Source organism: Nannobrachium achirus (genome assembly GCF_963921795.1).
Source record: "Nannobrachium achirus genome assembly, chromosome: 14".
NCBI classification, from domain to species: Eukaryota; Metazoa; Chordata; class Actinopteri; order Myctophiformes; family Myctophidae; genus Nannobrachium; species Nannobrachium achirus.
In genome coordinates, this window is record NC_137821.1 from 46299933 (window position 1) to 46316044 (window position 16112).

A 16112-nucleotide genomic window follows, 5' to 3' on the forward strand; every position below is an offset into this window, starting at 1 on the left:
CTTGAACCATCAATACTTAATAAACTTGACCTTTCACTCTGTACTTAGTCTGCTCTTTTTCCCCTCTACACCAAAGCTCTTTGCCAAAAATAGCAGATCTACTAGCTCACAACGCCTCGCGCTGCAAGGCGTTATGAGCTTGTAGATCTGCTATTTTTGGCTAAAGGACACTAGGGTTCAAATGGTTTATATAGAAAAGGAGAACAAATGTTTCCATCACACAAAGATTTGGAGGACCCCCTGTAGTAACTTCATCTATTGAAGACCCTTGGAATGGGCGAGGGGGCTGCCATAGCTGAATGGTTTGGGAGTCTGCCAGGGGAACCAAACCCCCTGGTTGTCCCTGGTTCGGATCCCGGCCAGGGTAGCAATGTCGATGTGTGTCCCCGAGCAAGACTCTTGGCTTCTAGTCTCAAAAGCACCAACCTGGCTAGCCATCGTCAAGGAAAAGGTTGATCCTTTTCATTGAAACTGGAGCTCAGTTTTAACTCAAGCTCAGTTCGGCTGTTCTTGAGAGACTACAAAAACACTAACAGATATACCATGTGGCCACTTAAGATTTCCAATGCTAGCACTTTTGACTCACTGATGAAGTATATTATAGCATAATGTGAGTTGTAGATTATATCACATGGCACTTATGACATTAAAAATGACAAATCAAACAAATGGGTCACTTTATTGGAACACAAGAAGAATCGCTACAGCCCCAGTAGTCAACCAGTGAAATATGGTATCTCACGATATGCCCTTTCACAGTTCTCCCTTACCCCAAGTGGGGCCGCTGTCTCAACTGGCGGTGTGGATTTCTTGGAGCCTGTGTCTCTCTATAAAAACTAAGCTATGATGAGTAAAACTATCACTAAATATATTGACGATTTCATCAATAAATAAAAACAAGAATAAAATGTTAAGGAAAGTGGACACTAGGGAGGGACTAGTGGACGCTACGCACCCAAAAATATGGACTATAATTTCTGAGTGCGACGCTCCATGGTTTGGTTTGTTGAATGTGTGTCAAAGTGAAATACATTGTAAAGTCCTTTGGAGAAACACTTTGCAATATATAAAAAGGCAAATACTGTTCTAATTGGGTCCGCACCCAGTCTCAATGACATATGTATGTTCTCAAGTCTCCATGGCATCAGTAATCAATAGAAAAAAAGTATTTTTGGGGGTGAACTACTCCTTTAAGTGCTACAATGTTATTCTGGATGTTAGCCTTCAGAACCTGTTTTGTAGTGAACATTAGGACATTACAACATTAGTGGTGTAAAGTAACCAAGTACATTTACTTAATTACACTGTACTATTTTAGGTATTTTTACTTTACTAGAGTATATCCATTTTTCTGTACTTTTACTTCTACTCCACTACATCTCAGAGGCAATTATACTTTTACTTCACTACAATTTTTTGAAAACTTTATTCAACCCTATAATGCATTCCGGTCAATTGAAAGTAGACGATCTGCAAGCTCACAATGTGTCGCGATACAATACGTTGTGAGCTTGCAGATCTGCCATTTTCAAATCATGTTTATACATTTGAAAATTTGCTAAATGGGACAGTCTGCATAATGAGTAGCCTTGTACTTTATACTTTTGGTACAGTTACTGCCCAGCCTTGTTAAAGCCGCAACAAAAAGCTTCCCAGTCCCCAAACACAACTACAGCATCACCAGTTTAAAAGTCCCAAGTACATCGATTTATTGATCAGAGTCTATGGGTAAATTACTTTGGGGTGGGACCCTGTACACTCAAAACAAAAGCCCTATGCTTACCTGTACTGTACCAAACAGACAGACAGAGTTTTAAGAAACACATAATCAAATGGATACAAAACAAAACAAAGGCCACCTACCCCTACCATGCCATGCCATAGGCTGTAATCTAACCCATACCCCCAAGCATCTATAAAACACACTAATAAAGCTTTAAACACTTTCAAAAAAGGACTGGTGTTTCGAGGCTGCAAGGCTAGGAGGAAGACATTTGTGGCACTGGAGTCAGCCATCTTTAAAGTCCACAGGAGCCAACCACCAGCTAGTTCCACCTATAAGTTATCCAATCACACTCAGCCACCACTCACACCAGATGGTACTCAGTGGTTCACAAACACACCAAGCTAATAACATATAAGGGCAGCATAGCTCAGGGGTAGACAACCTGTCACAAAGGGCGCAAAGGGTTCTTGAAGGGTTCCCAGTTTGAATCTGGGCTCCACCTGAGTTAATGTTGAAGAGTCCTTGAGCAATACTCTGAACCTCTAGTGGTTCCTTGCATGGTTTCCTCTGCCATCTGTGTGGGTGAATGTAATCTATGTGGAACAGAGGGGAATCCCACACAGGAAAGTACATAAAATATGGTCAGAACAGGTAGTCTAAGTAATAATTTTATTATACCAGTATTCTTTTACTTTTACTCAAATAAGCGTTGAATTCGGGTATTTTACTTGTGACAGACTATTTCTACATTGCAGTATTGATTATTTTACTTAAGTAACCAACGAGAGTACTTTTCCCACCACTGTAAAGGGCTGATGAAACAAAGAAAAAGAAAGAGGAAAAAACTGTCATCAAATGCCAAAAATACAGTTTTAATTTAATGGGAAACACAACGCTGCAGTCCAAAGACCTTCATCAGATTACCCCCAGATTAACCCGATGACGGTTTCTGGAGCGAAACATTGCGTTTCCCTATTAAATTATAAAACCGGGGAACATCTAACAGAAAATCTTAACACAGGATAAGCCACCAGCACTTAACTGTTCAAGAGACAACCTTGGTGGTATTTGAACCCTGCAATCTTGGGAACGTCATCTGTGTTATTTGCTGTTGCTTTTCTTGATCAACGCCCGGGTCACTTCCCATTGCATTGCTGTGTGTGTGTACTGTTGTTGTGCTAACCAAAATAAGCTGTCGGCTTAAGGACATGATAGGATGGATTAGTGCAATTAAACAGCATGGATCTGGAGTTAAGCTCTTCAAATTTCACTTAATGTGAACAGCTATTGGATTAAAAAAACGAAATGACCATGCTCATTTCCAGCTCTCATTTTCTCCCACTCTTGCGTCACAAGGGGGGGAAAAGTGGGACTGAGTTACTAGGGCCCAAGGTGTAGGGGCCTTAATTATTTTATACTTTAGCTATTGAAAAATAGCAGATATACAAGCTTGGTGCCGCGCTGTGAGCTTGTAGATCTGCTATTTTTGAAAAGTCGTGAAAATGTTTGCGAATCTCTGAATATATGTATTTTTTAAGCGAACATCTGTAACTCAAATTTTGCTTCTGGGAGGTGCCTGGAACTAAATGTTTTGAGATGTGGGTCCGTGGCCAAATACATATCATTTTGGGGGTCCTTCACATGAAAAGGTTTGAGCACCACTGAAAGAGAAACATAGGTTTTTCAAAAGACCTTGGAAGGATTTGAAGGATTTTTCAAAAATAGCAGACCTACAAGCTCACAGTATATTGCTTGTATATCTGCTATTTTTCAATAGTTAAAGCACAAAATAATGCGTAAGAATGCGTTCCCAGTCTAAATGGGTTAAACCTCCTCCCCCCATGAAGAACATTCATGGGGGGCCCGCAGTGAATACTTGTACCCAGGGCACAGAATTTGGTGCAACACCCCTGCTCTTGAGTGCATATGGACTGAAACGTTTGGGCCGGACTCACACATATGTGTGAAACATCTTCTCCGTATCGTCTGAGAATGAGGGGGGGAGGGGGTGTCCAATGCATTGTCAATGGAAGGTTGTTTGGTTTTTTGTCGTTGCCATGTCTCTAGCTCAACCACAGGCTGTCTTTTGGCCAAGAGACACGGCAATGACAAAAAACCAAACAACCTTCCATTGACAATGCATTGGATCTCTCACCAGCTCATAAGTAAGCTGCAGAAAATAGGCCACATTTTCAACTCGGGATACCAATTTCTATCCAATCAGGAGCGAGAACTCATACAGGATACAGGATAAACAAGTGAAATTGGAAGTGATGAAACAGCCCCCCACCCACCCACCACACACATACTGTACACACACACACACACACACACACACACACACACACACACACACACACACACACACACACACACACACACACACACACACACACACACACACACACACACACCCACACACACACACACACACACACACACACACACACACACGAGCTGAGAAAATTGGAACCGGAACACTTGTGAAAATTGAAGCCGATAGATGACCTTTGCGGGGTTCGACGCTCGCCAAAAACAGCAGATCTACATGAAAAATGTGAGAGGCTATAGACTCCAGATCCCCAGCTGTTTTATGGCACCCATTTACTTCATCACGTCCAAGGCCAAGACGTGATGGTTAGCCCAACACAACAATGCAATGGGAACTGACACACTGACCGACAAGAAGAAGCAACAGCAAACAACACAAGCTCCCACCAACATGCTGTGGTGGGAAAAGTATCAATACTGCAATGTGGAAATACTCCGTTACAAAGAACGGTGATACTTGGACCCGTCATCAGTGAAGAACCCGGGGTTGCATGGTGTTTCGGGTCTGTAATCTTCATACTCCCTCGCCTGGGCGACCCAGCCGGGGGGCGATCCAGAAAACACACACAAAACTCTGAAAAGTGATGACTGACTCATCACTTTTCATCACTAAACCATTGTTTTCTGGGGCCATTTATAGCCCAAGGAATGCTTTTTTGTGCAAAACAAATGCTTGTGGATTCAGCATCATGACAAACCCCTAGTTAGACCCCTCACATCCTACTTGAATACCCAGAAAAAAGTGTTTTTCTGGGTATTTTCCTCCTGTATTGAAAGTCGATGGGAGCCCAACTTGATTTGGCCGCTATGGCGACCCCGAATGTCGCAGACTCGGGCGCCCAAGCGAAATCATTAGAGCTGTGCAAAATTTGCCGCTTTTAGACTAATTAGCACAGAATTACCATTCTATCTCCCTAACGCCCCCGACTATCTAACTCCAAGGAGTTTGAGCATTCTCTGGAGTGAATGACCTGCGATACCTCTGCACCAGATTTCGACACGACAGGCTCACAGCGGGCTTTCCAGCCATTGCTCCGGCACTGTAGTGCCGAGTAAATGTCCGGAATTCAAAATGTACTTGAGTAACTACAAAAGTATTGGCATAAAATGTTACTTCCAAAAGTGGAAAGTGCTCACTATGCAGCTTGTAGATCGGCCATTTTCAAATGGCCGAAATGTTGCTCCAATGGGCTGAAGTGGTTAATGTATGTTTTGTGATAATAATCAAAATCTACAAAGTAACTAGCAATAAAGTTTTCAAATGATTGTGTTGGAGTAAAAAGTACAATATTTGTCTCTGAGATGTAGTGGAGTAGAAGTAAAGAGTAGAAAATGGGAAATACTCCAGTAAAGTGAAAACTACCTCAATATTGTACTTAGTTAGTGTGGTTGCCCTAACAGGGCAACACACTATAGTTCTAGGGAAACTTTATTAGTGTGGTTGCCCTTACAGGGCAACACACTATAGTCCTAGGGAAACTTTATTCTTTCTTTCTTTCTTTGGGTGATAAACTTTTTTTTCCGGCGCGTTTCACCGCCCACAGTTTTCGCGCCACACACTCGCGCCATATGTCAAATCGACCGGCTTCATCGGGAATCGTGTGCTTGTATCTCGCTAAGAGAAAAGTTGTATCGTTTAATTGATATTCATTTATTAGTCAATTAATTTTCCCCATTGACTTGAATGGGAAAATGCAAAAACTCACGTTAAATTATTTTTCTCTCGCGAACCATAGGAGCTACAGTTTCAAAACTTGGAGAGGACATTCATAATGCTTAGAAGGATTAAATAGAAAATAATTACATCAGTCTGCCTCATGGTGGCGCTATAACAGCTCACTTTAGGTTTTTGCTTATAACTCTTGAACCGTAGGTTGGAAAATTTAAATTATTTTTTCCCTGGATTCCTTGGGTCATGACGCATCTCCCCATATAGGCCACGCCCATTTGCGTCAGGATAGATTTTCCGCCATTTTGAATTTTCTTCAAAACACACTTTTTGCTCCTTTTCCTACATATTTTTTCCAAATGTCACAAAAATCGGTACACATGATCTCTGGACCCATGCGATAAAGATATTCAAGCGATATTTCCATAGTCCATACCGTTCCTCCGTAACAGGCTTCCAAAGTTAGCGGGAGGGGCCCGTTTCGCAAAAAATAGCCATAAATGACGAACGAAACGTCCAGTCAACATCAAATTTTAACCACAAGTCGCGGGTGGGATACTCAACGAATCCCCAAAAGCATTTCTCCTTCGACCCATAGGGAGGCGCCACAAACGCGCAAAACGTAACCGTTTCATGCCAAAACGCATTTTTCAGGGTGGAACGACCCTCTCAAAACGAAACACAAACGTTCTCGGGAGCGACGTGACAAAGTAATCGCCTTGCAAAATTTGTGGGAGGAGCTTAACCGTATCCTTACATCAATAACGCAGGATCCCAACGGCACCTTTTCGGACCGCGCGTTGCACGTCCCCGACGGTATGCGTCCTCTCCCTCGGGCCCCGGCGTTTTCCTCTGGGTCCCGGAGGCGCCTCCCCGCCGCTCGCGCCGGGGCGGGGCGGGCAACCACACTCGTTTCTTTATTCTTCTTTCTAGATAAACTTTTTTTCGGCGCGTTTCACCGCCCACAGTTTTTACGCCACACACTCGCGCCATATGTCAAATCGACCGGCTTCATCGGGAATCATGTGCTTGTATTTTGCTAAGAGAAAAGTTGTATTGTTTAATTGATATTAATTTATTTGTGAATTAATTTTCCCCATTGACTTATAATGGGAATCGCAAAAACTCACATTCAATTATTTTCTTTCTCGCAAACCATAGGGGCTACAGTTTCAAAACTTGGAGAGGAGGTTCATAATGCTTACAAGGATTAAATGAAAAATAATTACATCAGTCGGCCTCATGGTGGCGCTATAATAGCTCACTTTACATTTTTTCTTATAACTCTGGAACCGTAAGTCGGAAAATTAAAATTCCTTTTCCCCTGGATTCCTTGGGTCATGACGCATCTCCTCATATAGGCCACGCCCATTTGCGTCAGGATAGATTTTCCGCCATTTTGAATTTTCTTCAAAACACACTTTTTGCATAGTCCATACCGTTCATCCGGAACAGGCTTCCAAAGTTAGCGAGAGGGGCCCGTTTTGCCAAAAATAGCCATAAATCACAAACGAAACATCCAGTCAACACCAAATTTTAACCACAAGTTGCGAGTGAGATATTCAACAAATCCCCAAAAGCATTTCCACTTCAGACCCTTAGGGGGCGCCACAAATAAGCAAAACGTAACCGTTTCAGGCCAAAACGCATTTTTCAGGGGGAACAACCCTCTCAAAACGAAACACAAACGATCTCGGGAGTGACGTGACAACATAATCGCCTTGTGAAACTTGTGGGAGGAGCCTATTTCTTTAAAACAAGAAACCATATCCTTATATCAAGAAAGCAGGATCCCAACGGCACCTTTTCGAATCGCGCGTCGCACGGCCCCGACGGTATCCGTCCCGACGTCCTCTCCCTCGGGCCCCAGCGTTTTCCTCGGGGTCCCGGAGGCGCATCCCCGCCGCTCGCGCCGGGGCGGGGCGGGCAACCACACTCGCAATTTCACAAATTGCAAATTTTCTAGTTGCTTTACACCACTGGTTCCAAAGTATCATTGGTCCATTATAACCAAGCCTGACTCAAACTCTAACCCAAACCTCACACTAATCAAACATTTGTCAGACTATTGTGACATAAAAAAGGCACAAAACAATAGTTTTTTTTCTCCCTTTTATTAGAAAGCATTCAGACAAAAACCAACATGTCTTAACATTGTGCGTCCTTGTCTGAAAAAAAGGCACTTTATTTGAACAAAAACACAGAGGTACATCATTTCTTTCTTAAAAAAAAAGGCACAGGACAATCAAACAGAATAAAGATATATACATGTACATTCCTCAAGTGGTGTCAAATGGGGGGAGGGGGGGGGGTTCCATTTGGTTAATATCTAACAATATCCACATTCACAGACAGTGTTTTTTGAAAAAGCAGTGTGTTTGTGTAATAGAAAATGTACAATGAATAAAATCACAGGTTTTAATTTTGCTTTCTCAATTGTAGAAACAGAACCTGTGTCGATAAAAAAATGCATAGATTTAGCCGTGAGCACGATAATGGTACTGTACACTTGACATGATTAAGACATGTTAAGACACTGAAGTTTATTGAAACGTTTGCCTTTGGTTCAATTCCCTGGCTGTATGAGCAACCCTCTCTCCCTCCATCAAGGAGAAGAGAGGGCCTTTTGAGCAAGGCACTCATCTCTCTCAACCCACTCCAGCAGAGCTGCTCAGTGGCAAGACACATACGGTTACTCCCAGACATTTGTGTGTGTGTGTGTGTGTGTGTGTGTGTGTGTGCGTGTGCGTGTGTGTGTGTGGTAGGGCATTAACGAAAAAGTCGACAAGTCTCATAACACAAGTCGACTCCCACCAGAGAAAGTCGAAAGTCAAAGTTGAAAAAAAAAAACTTTCTATTGTGAAAATAGCAGATCTAGATCGGCTATTTTCACAATTTCTGCCTCTACATATTTGACAATTTGGACAATGTTTAATGTGCCATTTTAGACGTATTAAAAAGTCCTTAAATTGGCACTTTAGAAATGTGAAGATACCCTCTATGCACTTCAACTTTATGTTGGTTTGTTTACAGTTGAGTGAGAAAACAATGTTTCACATTGAGTTAATCATCTGGGGACCCCCCAAAATAATTGGGGGGTCGTGTGTGATGTGACGTCATCAAACGATAACGTCGACTTCAACTCACCTTTTTACTGAGTCGAGTCGACTTGCAAAAATCACAAGTCGTTAATGCCCTAGTGTGTGTGTGTGTGTGTGTGTGAGAGCGTGCGCACGCGCGCGTGTGTATGTGTGTGCATGCAACACTCCCAGCTTCAGCAGCTATAATCCCCCACTGCTGTGTGAATGTATGTGAGTGTATTTTCTATTTCTGAATGTAGTCTCAATCTTTCACCTATAGTGTACATGACCAAAATAGGGACACCAGGATGAAAGCGACTAACCAGACACTTGAATGGACAGAAATGTAAATAATGCAGACACAGAGACTTGTTTTCCAATGTCTGAATTTGAGACTTGTTTTCGTGTCTGTATTTATTTTAATTAATCTATCCCATGCGTATGTCCAGCGAACCTACTTGTAGCCCTCTATTTGGTGTAAACCAACCTTTGATTGTGTGCGCGGCGCGCATGCATGTTTGTTGGTTTTCTCTGATAAGAAACAAAAAGTTAATTGGAAAGAATCAAAGGAATTTATGGATTATCCTTTATTTGTTGTCTGTTCACTGTCACAGTGTTTACGCTTTCGCTTCGCGTTGCCAGGTTTGATCGCGGCTGCCAAGAAGTGTCCTCGTTTGTCATGGTGTCACGCAGAAATGTGTGCGCAGTCGCCGGGGGAATCGTCGGAATGATCTGTTGTGGACACGCAAGTATGTTTCTGTTTTGCTGAAAACCCCAGGAACCGTCTCCTTTTTGTGAACAGGCCTGATCCTGCACCCGGCTGTTCCTAGAACAACTGCTTCTCAAAGTTTATAATTTCAAGGCGGGTCCATTTGGTTCCGTCATGTGTACACTCTCAGTCTCAAGAGTTATGGCGTTCCATTTGTATACTCTCTGAGTTACAGATGTCTAAGTTACCAAATGTCTGGTTCCTCGTACTGAGCAGGATTACTATTGCAACAACACATCATCAGTAGGGTAAAACTAACCTGTCTCACGACTTTCTAAACCCAGCACACGTTCCCTATTAGTGGGTGAGCAATTCAATGCTTGGTAGAGGAAGGGTCCATTTGGTTCCAATTGTACACTCTCAGAGTTACAGACCTGTAAGGGCCAATGCTTACTCCACTTTTAGAGCTGAGTTTAATTCGGTTCGGCTCTGTCCAAACTACAATATGACATCATTCAGAGGTTCGAGGGGGGCGGCTACCGCCATTAATTCGGCTGTTTGGTGCTGCTGAGATGCTGTGACTCCCGAACTGAACCGAATTAAACTCAGCTCTAAAAGTGGAGTATGCATCGGCCCTAAGGGTCCATTTGGTTCCATTTGTACACTCTCTGAGTTACAGAACTGTAAGTGTCCATTTGGTTCCATTTGTACACTCTCAGGGTTACAGATTAATTTAGAAACCCTGTCAAAGAACCCTGACCGCACTTTGAGAAGTGTTGTTCTAATCTAGAATATTGGACGTGGTGTCACCTTGGCGTCATGGAGATGACACAGTATGAGACGGCGGCTACAGGGATTGTTATGGTTAAATGGCAAAATGAGAGAAGGAAACTGAACAAGAGAAGGAAACCGAACAAGAGAAGGAAATTGAACATTGTTGTTCCTCGACTCACACTGACTATTGGATTTCAGAAGTCGTACTATAATAGCTAAGCCTGCATTGCTGTAGCGCACAGTGTGAGTCCTTCTGCTTAGTGAGTATACCGTGCCAGCCGGTTTTATAAACATGCAAAAAAAAAAAAATCCAGATCATGGCGTGATCTTACGCAACAGAAGGACACAAATGAAGTGTCGATTTCAGACAGATCTGGTGTTTCAGAGCCTGACAGGCTTGGCTGCTGCCTGCTGTTGCTCAACTGCATGCGCTACACCGTATAGCATAGAGCAGAGCCTGGTTTCAGAGAGTTGGAAACGCAACATTGTGACTTGGACGAGACCTGCCGAGCTGGGAACAAGAGTTTGGAACCTGGCGAGAACACCGGTTCATGTGTTGCGTACGAGTTCAAGGATTTTTACAACCACTGAGAGAGAGAGGGAGAGAAAGTGTATTTGCATTGTGGTCTGGTGAACATTACATTGATGCTCTCTCTCTCTCTCTCTCTACGTGGAATTAAGCCTGGATACTTTACCACAAACACACTCGGAAAAAAACTTGGAGTCCTATATTTTTCTCTCTCTCTTTCTCTCTCTCTCTCTCTCACACACACAAACACACACACACACACACACACGCACAATAAACCCTACGCATGCATGCGGTATCCGATGACACAATTTCATAGTATGGAATACGATAAATCATTTTAAATACCAAGGAAAACTCGTGCATTGTATCGCTGCTGTCTGCGCAGAAACCTCGTCTCTCCATGTTTCGACTTTTTTATGTTTCATCGTAATAATACGATACTTTTTTATGTACGGTATTTTTTTATGTTTCATCGTAATAATAGATACCCTATTTCGTCATGCAACGGTGTCGCACAAAAGTATAGACAAATAGCCGATCTGCAACGAGTTGTGAACACGAGTTGTGAACTTGTAGATCTGCAATTTTTGAAATTATTGTTTTTTTTTTTGTCTGTGGGTTTTAGAAATATGAACAAATGTACGAGATTGTGACATAAAAATTTGGTTCCTTTGGACAACAGGTCATTGTTTTCCTCTTTGGAATACAAGGTTTCACGTGACAGCGCCAATACACAGCAGTGATAAATGAAAGCTGTCCACCTGCCAAACGCTGCGGTAATGGGACAGTGATGCATTCATCTGGGATTGTGATGGATCGTAATAAACCTCGGCCTCGGTTCAAGAGCAGGCCGCAAACGAGCCAACAACACACACACACACACACACTCAACAGGCGCACATGTATACAAACATGCAAGCGCACACACACGCGCGCGCGTACCGTGTTCATATCACTCAAGCTCGTCGAAATATGCTGAGACTTCCCCCCGTCAAATACACAAATGCACGCACGGCACACACAAACACACACTGGTTTGCTTATAATAAGCAGGCCAAATCTTTCACTTTCAGACGTTGAGTTGATCAATGTATCTGATGCGTGCTTGCAACGGGAATCACGTGGGATTATGTTTATACTTCGTCCATGTGTGGAACTGACTTTGTGCTTCACCCACGTGTGGAATTACCTTTGTACTCCGTTCACATGTTGAATTACCTTTTCCAGTTCCATCCACATGCAGGATTAACTGTATATTTTGCCCACATGTGGAGCTCTTATATGCACACATGCAGCGTAAAACTGATCAATCAGACGATGCCCTCTCTTTGGCCCGATCCTAAAAACACTACAACCATCCATCATCTCTCTGAACCTGGCAGCCGCGATTCTTTCCAACGTATCGTCTGCTGTTTGTTAACTTACACCGTGCAGGAAGCACTGAATTAAGGCCTGCAATTTGCCTTCGTCAGACACACTTTGGTTCATTTTCTTTTTTTGGTTCATTTTTTTTGGTACAAAACCACATCATCTTGCACATAACTGACATACTGACATATTGTGAGCAGCACGTGCCGATGGATACACACAACCGACACACACACACATCCGGTAGCCTACACACACACACACATGCACACGTGTTGACAGGCACACAATGGAGCTACTGTTTAATGTGCCATCAACCCTCAATTGGAATCCAAAGAGAAGCACGAACAAATATAGGCTATATTTTTAAAAATTTTACAGGTAAGCCCAAAACATGTCACCAGCTAGCTTGGGTCTATCACAGTGAATCGTCCATTATAAAATGATAGGTAAAATTTGCGCTTGTAGAACAAAACAGAATGAGTGCAGCTGTAGCATTGTTCTTCATGAAAAGCCAATAATATTTAATGAATGGGCAACCTGAAAGCAAACTCCACTTGCCCTAATGTTTTATTTACTTGACTCCGGGCAGTCGGGCAACCGTTAGTGCCAGCCCATGATGACAATTATTTTAGCTGGGGAACCCCCTCAAGGACCCCTGGGTGGTCCCCGGACCCCACTTTGGGAACCCACTGACCCAGACTTCCCCCCCAGCTATCCTCAGGGTTAAAGAAACACAATAATCTGGGGTGGGTGTATGTATATGTCTTCTGGTGTTTTTGTGTTTAAGCGACCTGGGCATGTTGGGATTAGATTGCGATTGCAACGTACAATGAACGACCGTGGCGGCTGATTGTTTGGGTTTACGCATGGCTTAAGTCCGCCGGCGCGGAACAACCTAGGCTAGATAGCCGTCCAGGTCACAGAAAACCTCGGCGGAGAGGAGGCTAAGTTCACATAGCGCGGAGGAAAATCCAACAGCAATCTATGCTAAGATTGTTCACGCCTTGGTAGATAAAACAAACGATGCATATACCGGTAGCTGGTTTTATTAGTGCTGGCCTGGGTCCCTCAACATATCCACAGTTTAATATTACACACGCACCCACAGGAGACCATTCAACAGTGCTACTGTATAGACCAGTGGTTCTCAAAGTGGTCCAAATGGACCCATACAAGTCTGTAACTCTGACAGTGTACAAACGGAACCAAATTATCTGATAACACAAACCCATGAGACAAATATGGGTAAATTCTCCTTCTACAACACTGCCACCCAGGTGTGGAATTCCTTGACTACTCCCCTTAAAACATGTAGCTCGCTGGCATCCTTCAAAAGTGCCCTGGAAATTCACCTTTCAGGAGGCCAGAGAAGGAGGTAGTTATCACTTCTCCCATAGACAGGCGAGAAGTGAGCTTACCCTAGCCCCACCCCCTTGTTTCCCCTATCCTGTACATATAGTGTTTTTAAAACTGCGATATTATTGAATATTTTCTTTGCTTGCTATTTATTTTGTCCATGAATTAAATACAGAGGACTTCCAACGTAAAAAAGACCGTAAAAGGTCTTATTTGGGATGTTCCTTTTAGGCAGGGCGTTTAACTGTACTTGTACTGTACAACATTTCTATTGTATTGACTATACTTGTACTGTTCTCCATTTTTGTCTAATAAAATAATCAATCAATCATTCAATTTGGTTCCATTTGTACACTGTCAGAGTTTAAGGGGAGACCTTGAAATGTGAAAGTTTGAGAAACACTGCTATAGACCACGGGGTGAAGTGGATGCCCGCCCTGTTAGTTTATGTGTGTGCGTGTGTGTGTTTATGTGTGTTTGCGTGCGTTTTGTGTGGCCGAAGAACCTGGGTCAAATAGTGTCTCTAAATAGACTAATCCTTTGCGTTTGTTTTTGAGCCTCTCCGTGTGCCAGCGCGGGTGGAGTGTTTCTGCCACACGGCAAGAAACACAAAGAGAGGGCCAGACAGGTTAAACAATCACAGGAAAGCAGGATAAAAAAGGCTTACTTATCATTAATTCTCAAAATCACTTTTCGTGCACGGTAGCTTATATACCTGACACCGTCTGGCAGTTAATCTGGTCTAAATGAATTGCATGCAGATAAGTTGAATAATCACCATAATTCTCAACCTGTGTGTGTGTGTGTGTGTGTGTGTGTGTGGGGGGGGGGGGGTCCTCAGATGATTAGCTTAATGTGCAACATTGTTTTCTCACTCAACAGTAAACAAACCAACATAAAGTTTAAGTGTATAGAGCGCATGTGCACATTTATAAAGTGACAATTTAAGGACTTTTTAATACCTCTAAAAATGACAAATTAAACATCGGCCAATTTTTCAAATATCAGAGGCAAAAATTGTGAAAATAGCCGATCTACATGCTCACAACGGCCCGCGTTATCGGCTATTTTCACAATAGAACCGTGTTATACAACATGTAATGCCTCAATTCTTAGTCCCCAGTTAAAATATGATTACTTTGGGCGTCGCAGCCTGAAAAGGTTGAGAACCACAGCACTACCACATAACGTACAGCTCTACCCAGTTAGCCTAGCGCAGCTAGACAATCCACCCATGTTAAAACAAGTTAGTTAGCTGCATAATAGTATATAGTCTGGCCAAGCCAGGCTACTACCCAGTGACTATCTAATTGCACGATTAAGACGTCCAGAATGAAAACCAGCAGCACTGTGGTTTCCATACAGGATCAATGGTTAACAACTCCCTTATCGCTCAGAAACAGACTCTCTGATGGAAAGGGAACCTTTTTTGACAATGGCTAGCCAGATTGACAACTCCCTGCTCTCAGATCATTGTTGCACTGCAGAAAACAGAGAGAAAAAACAAGCACGCCTAAATAAACCGAGCAGCGTTTGTTTCGTTAACCTCTTCCTCTGAACTTATGTCCATAGGAATGCAAAACCAACACACACACACACACTCACACACAGTCTGTCACAGTCTTTTGCAGGCCAGGCAACATCCAGAGGGGGTCGTTCACAACACTGGCTTATACTCACTAAGCTGGACTCCTGCACAGTGTAAAACATAAAACCTGGAATCCATATGGATATGAAAAGCAGACTAACGTCATTATGGCTAATTATAGTTCGCCTGCTTCGTACTGTACTGTACTGTATGTGTCCAGGGTTTCTACAGGACTGAGAGGGCAACCCTAATCATGACATGCGCACACGCATGTGCGCGTGCACGCAAACACACAGTCTGTGTTAACCATTAAGACCAGGAAAGCATCTGTGTCATTTTAGATTTGAGCTAAAAGACAATATTTTATACTTTGGATATTCAAAAAGAACAGATATACAAGCTTATAGTGCGTCACTTCGTGCTACGCTACAAAGTTGTAGATCTGCTATTTTAGAGAATCTGTCACACTGAATTGTCCATTATAATATGTGAGTTAAAATGTGCGCTTGTAGAACAAAACAGAATGAGTGCAGCTGTAGCATTGTTCTTTGAACATACTGTACTGTATATACTGTACATTTTTAACTCAAATCTTTGCTTCTGGGGGTCCCTGGCATAACATATTTTGAGATGGGGATCGACGGCCAAATACATAACATTTTGGGCGTCCTTGACATTGAAAAGTTTTGAGCACCACTCATATCGAAACATACGTTTTTCAGAAAACTGTTAGGATTTAGAAGACACTTAGGTAAACCACACGGATGTAGTGTGCACTACATGTGTTCCTTGCTTATGTGTGTGTGTGTGTGCGTACACAGGCACATGTCTGTGAATGCACACATGTTGCACATAACGTACAACGCGCCGTGCTTTCAAACACAGGTAGCAAACCGCTCACTGACAAGACGCTGTGCGTACATGCATGTTGCAGTGCACGCCTGCCTGACACAGTATTCGCTGCGTCCGTGGTTGC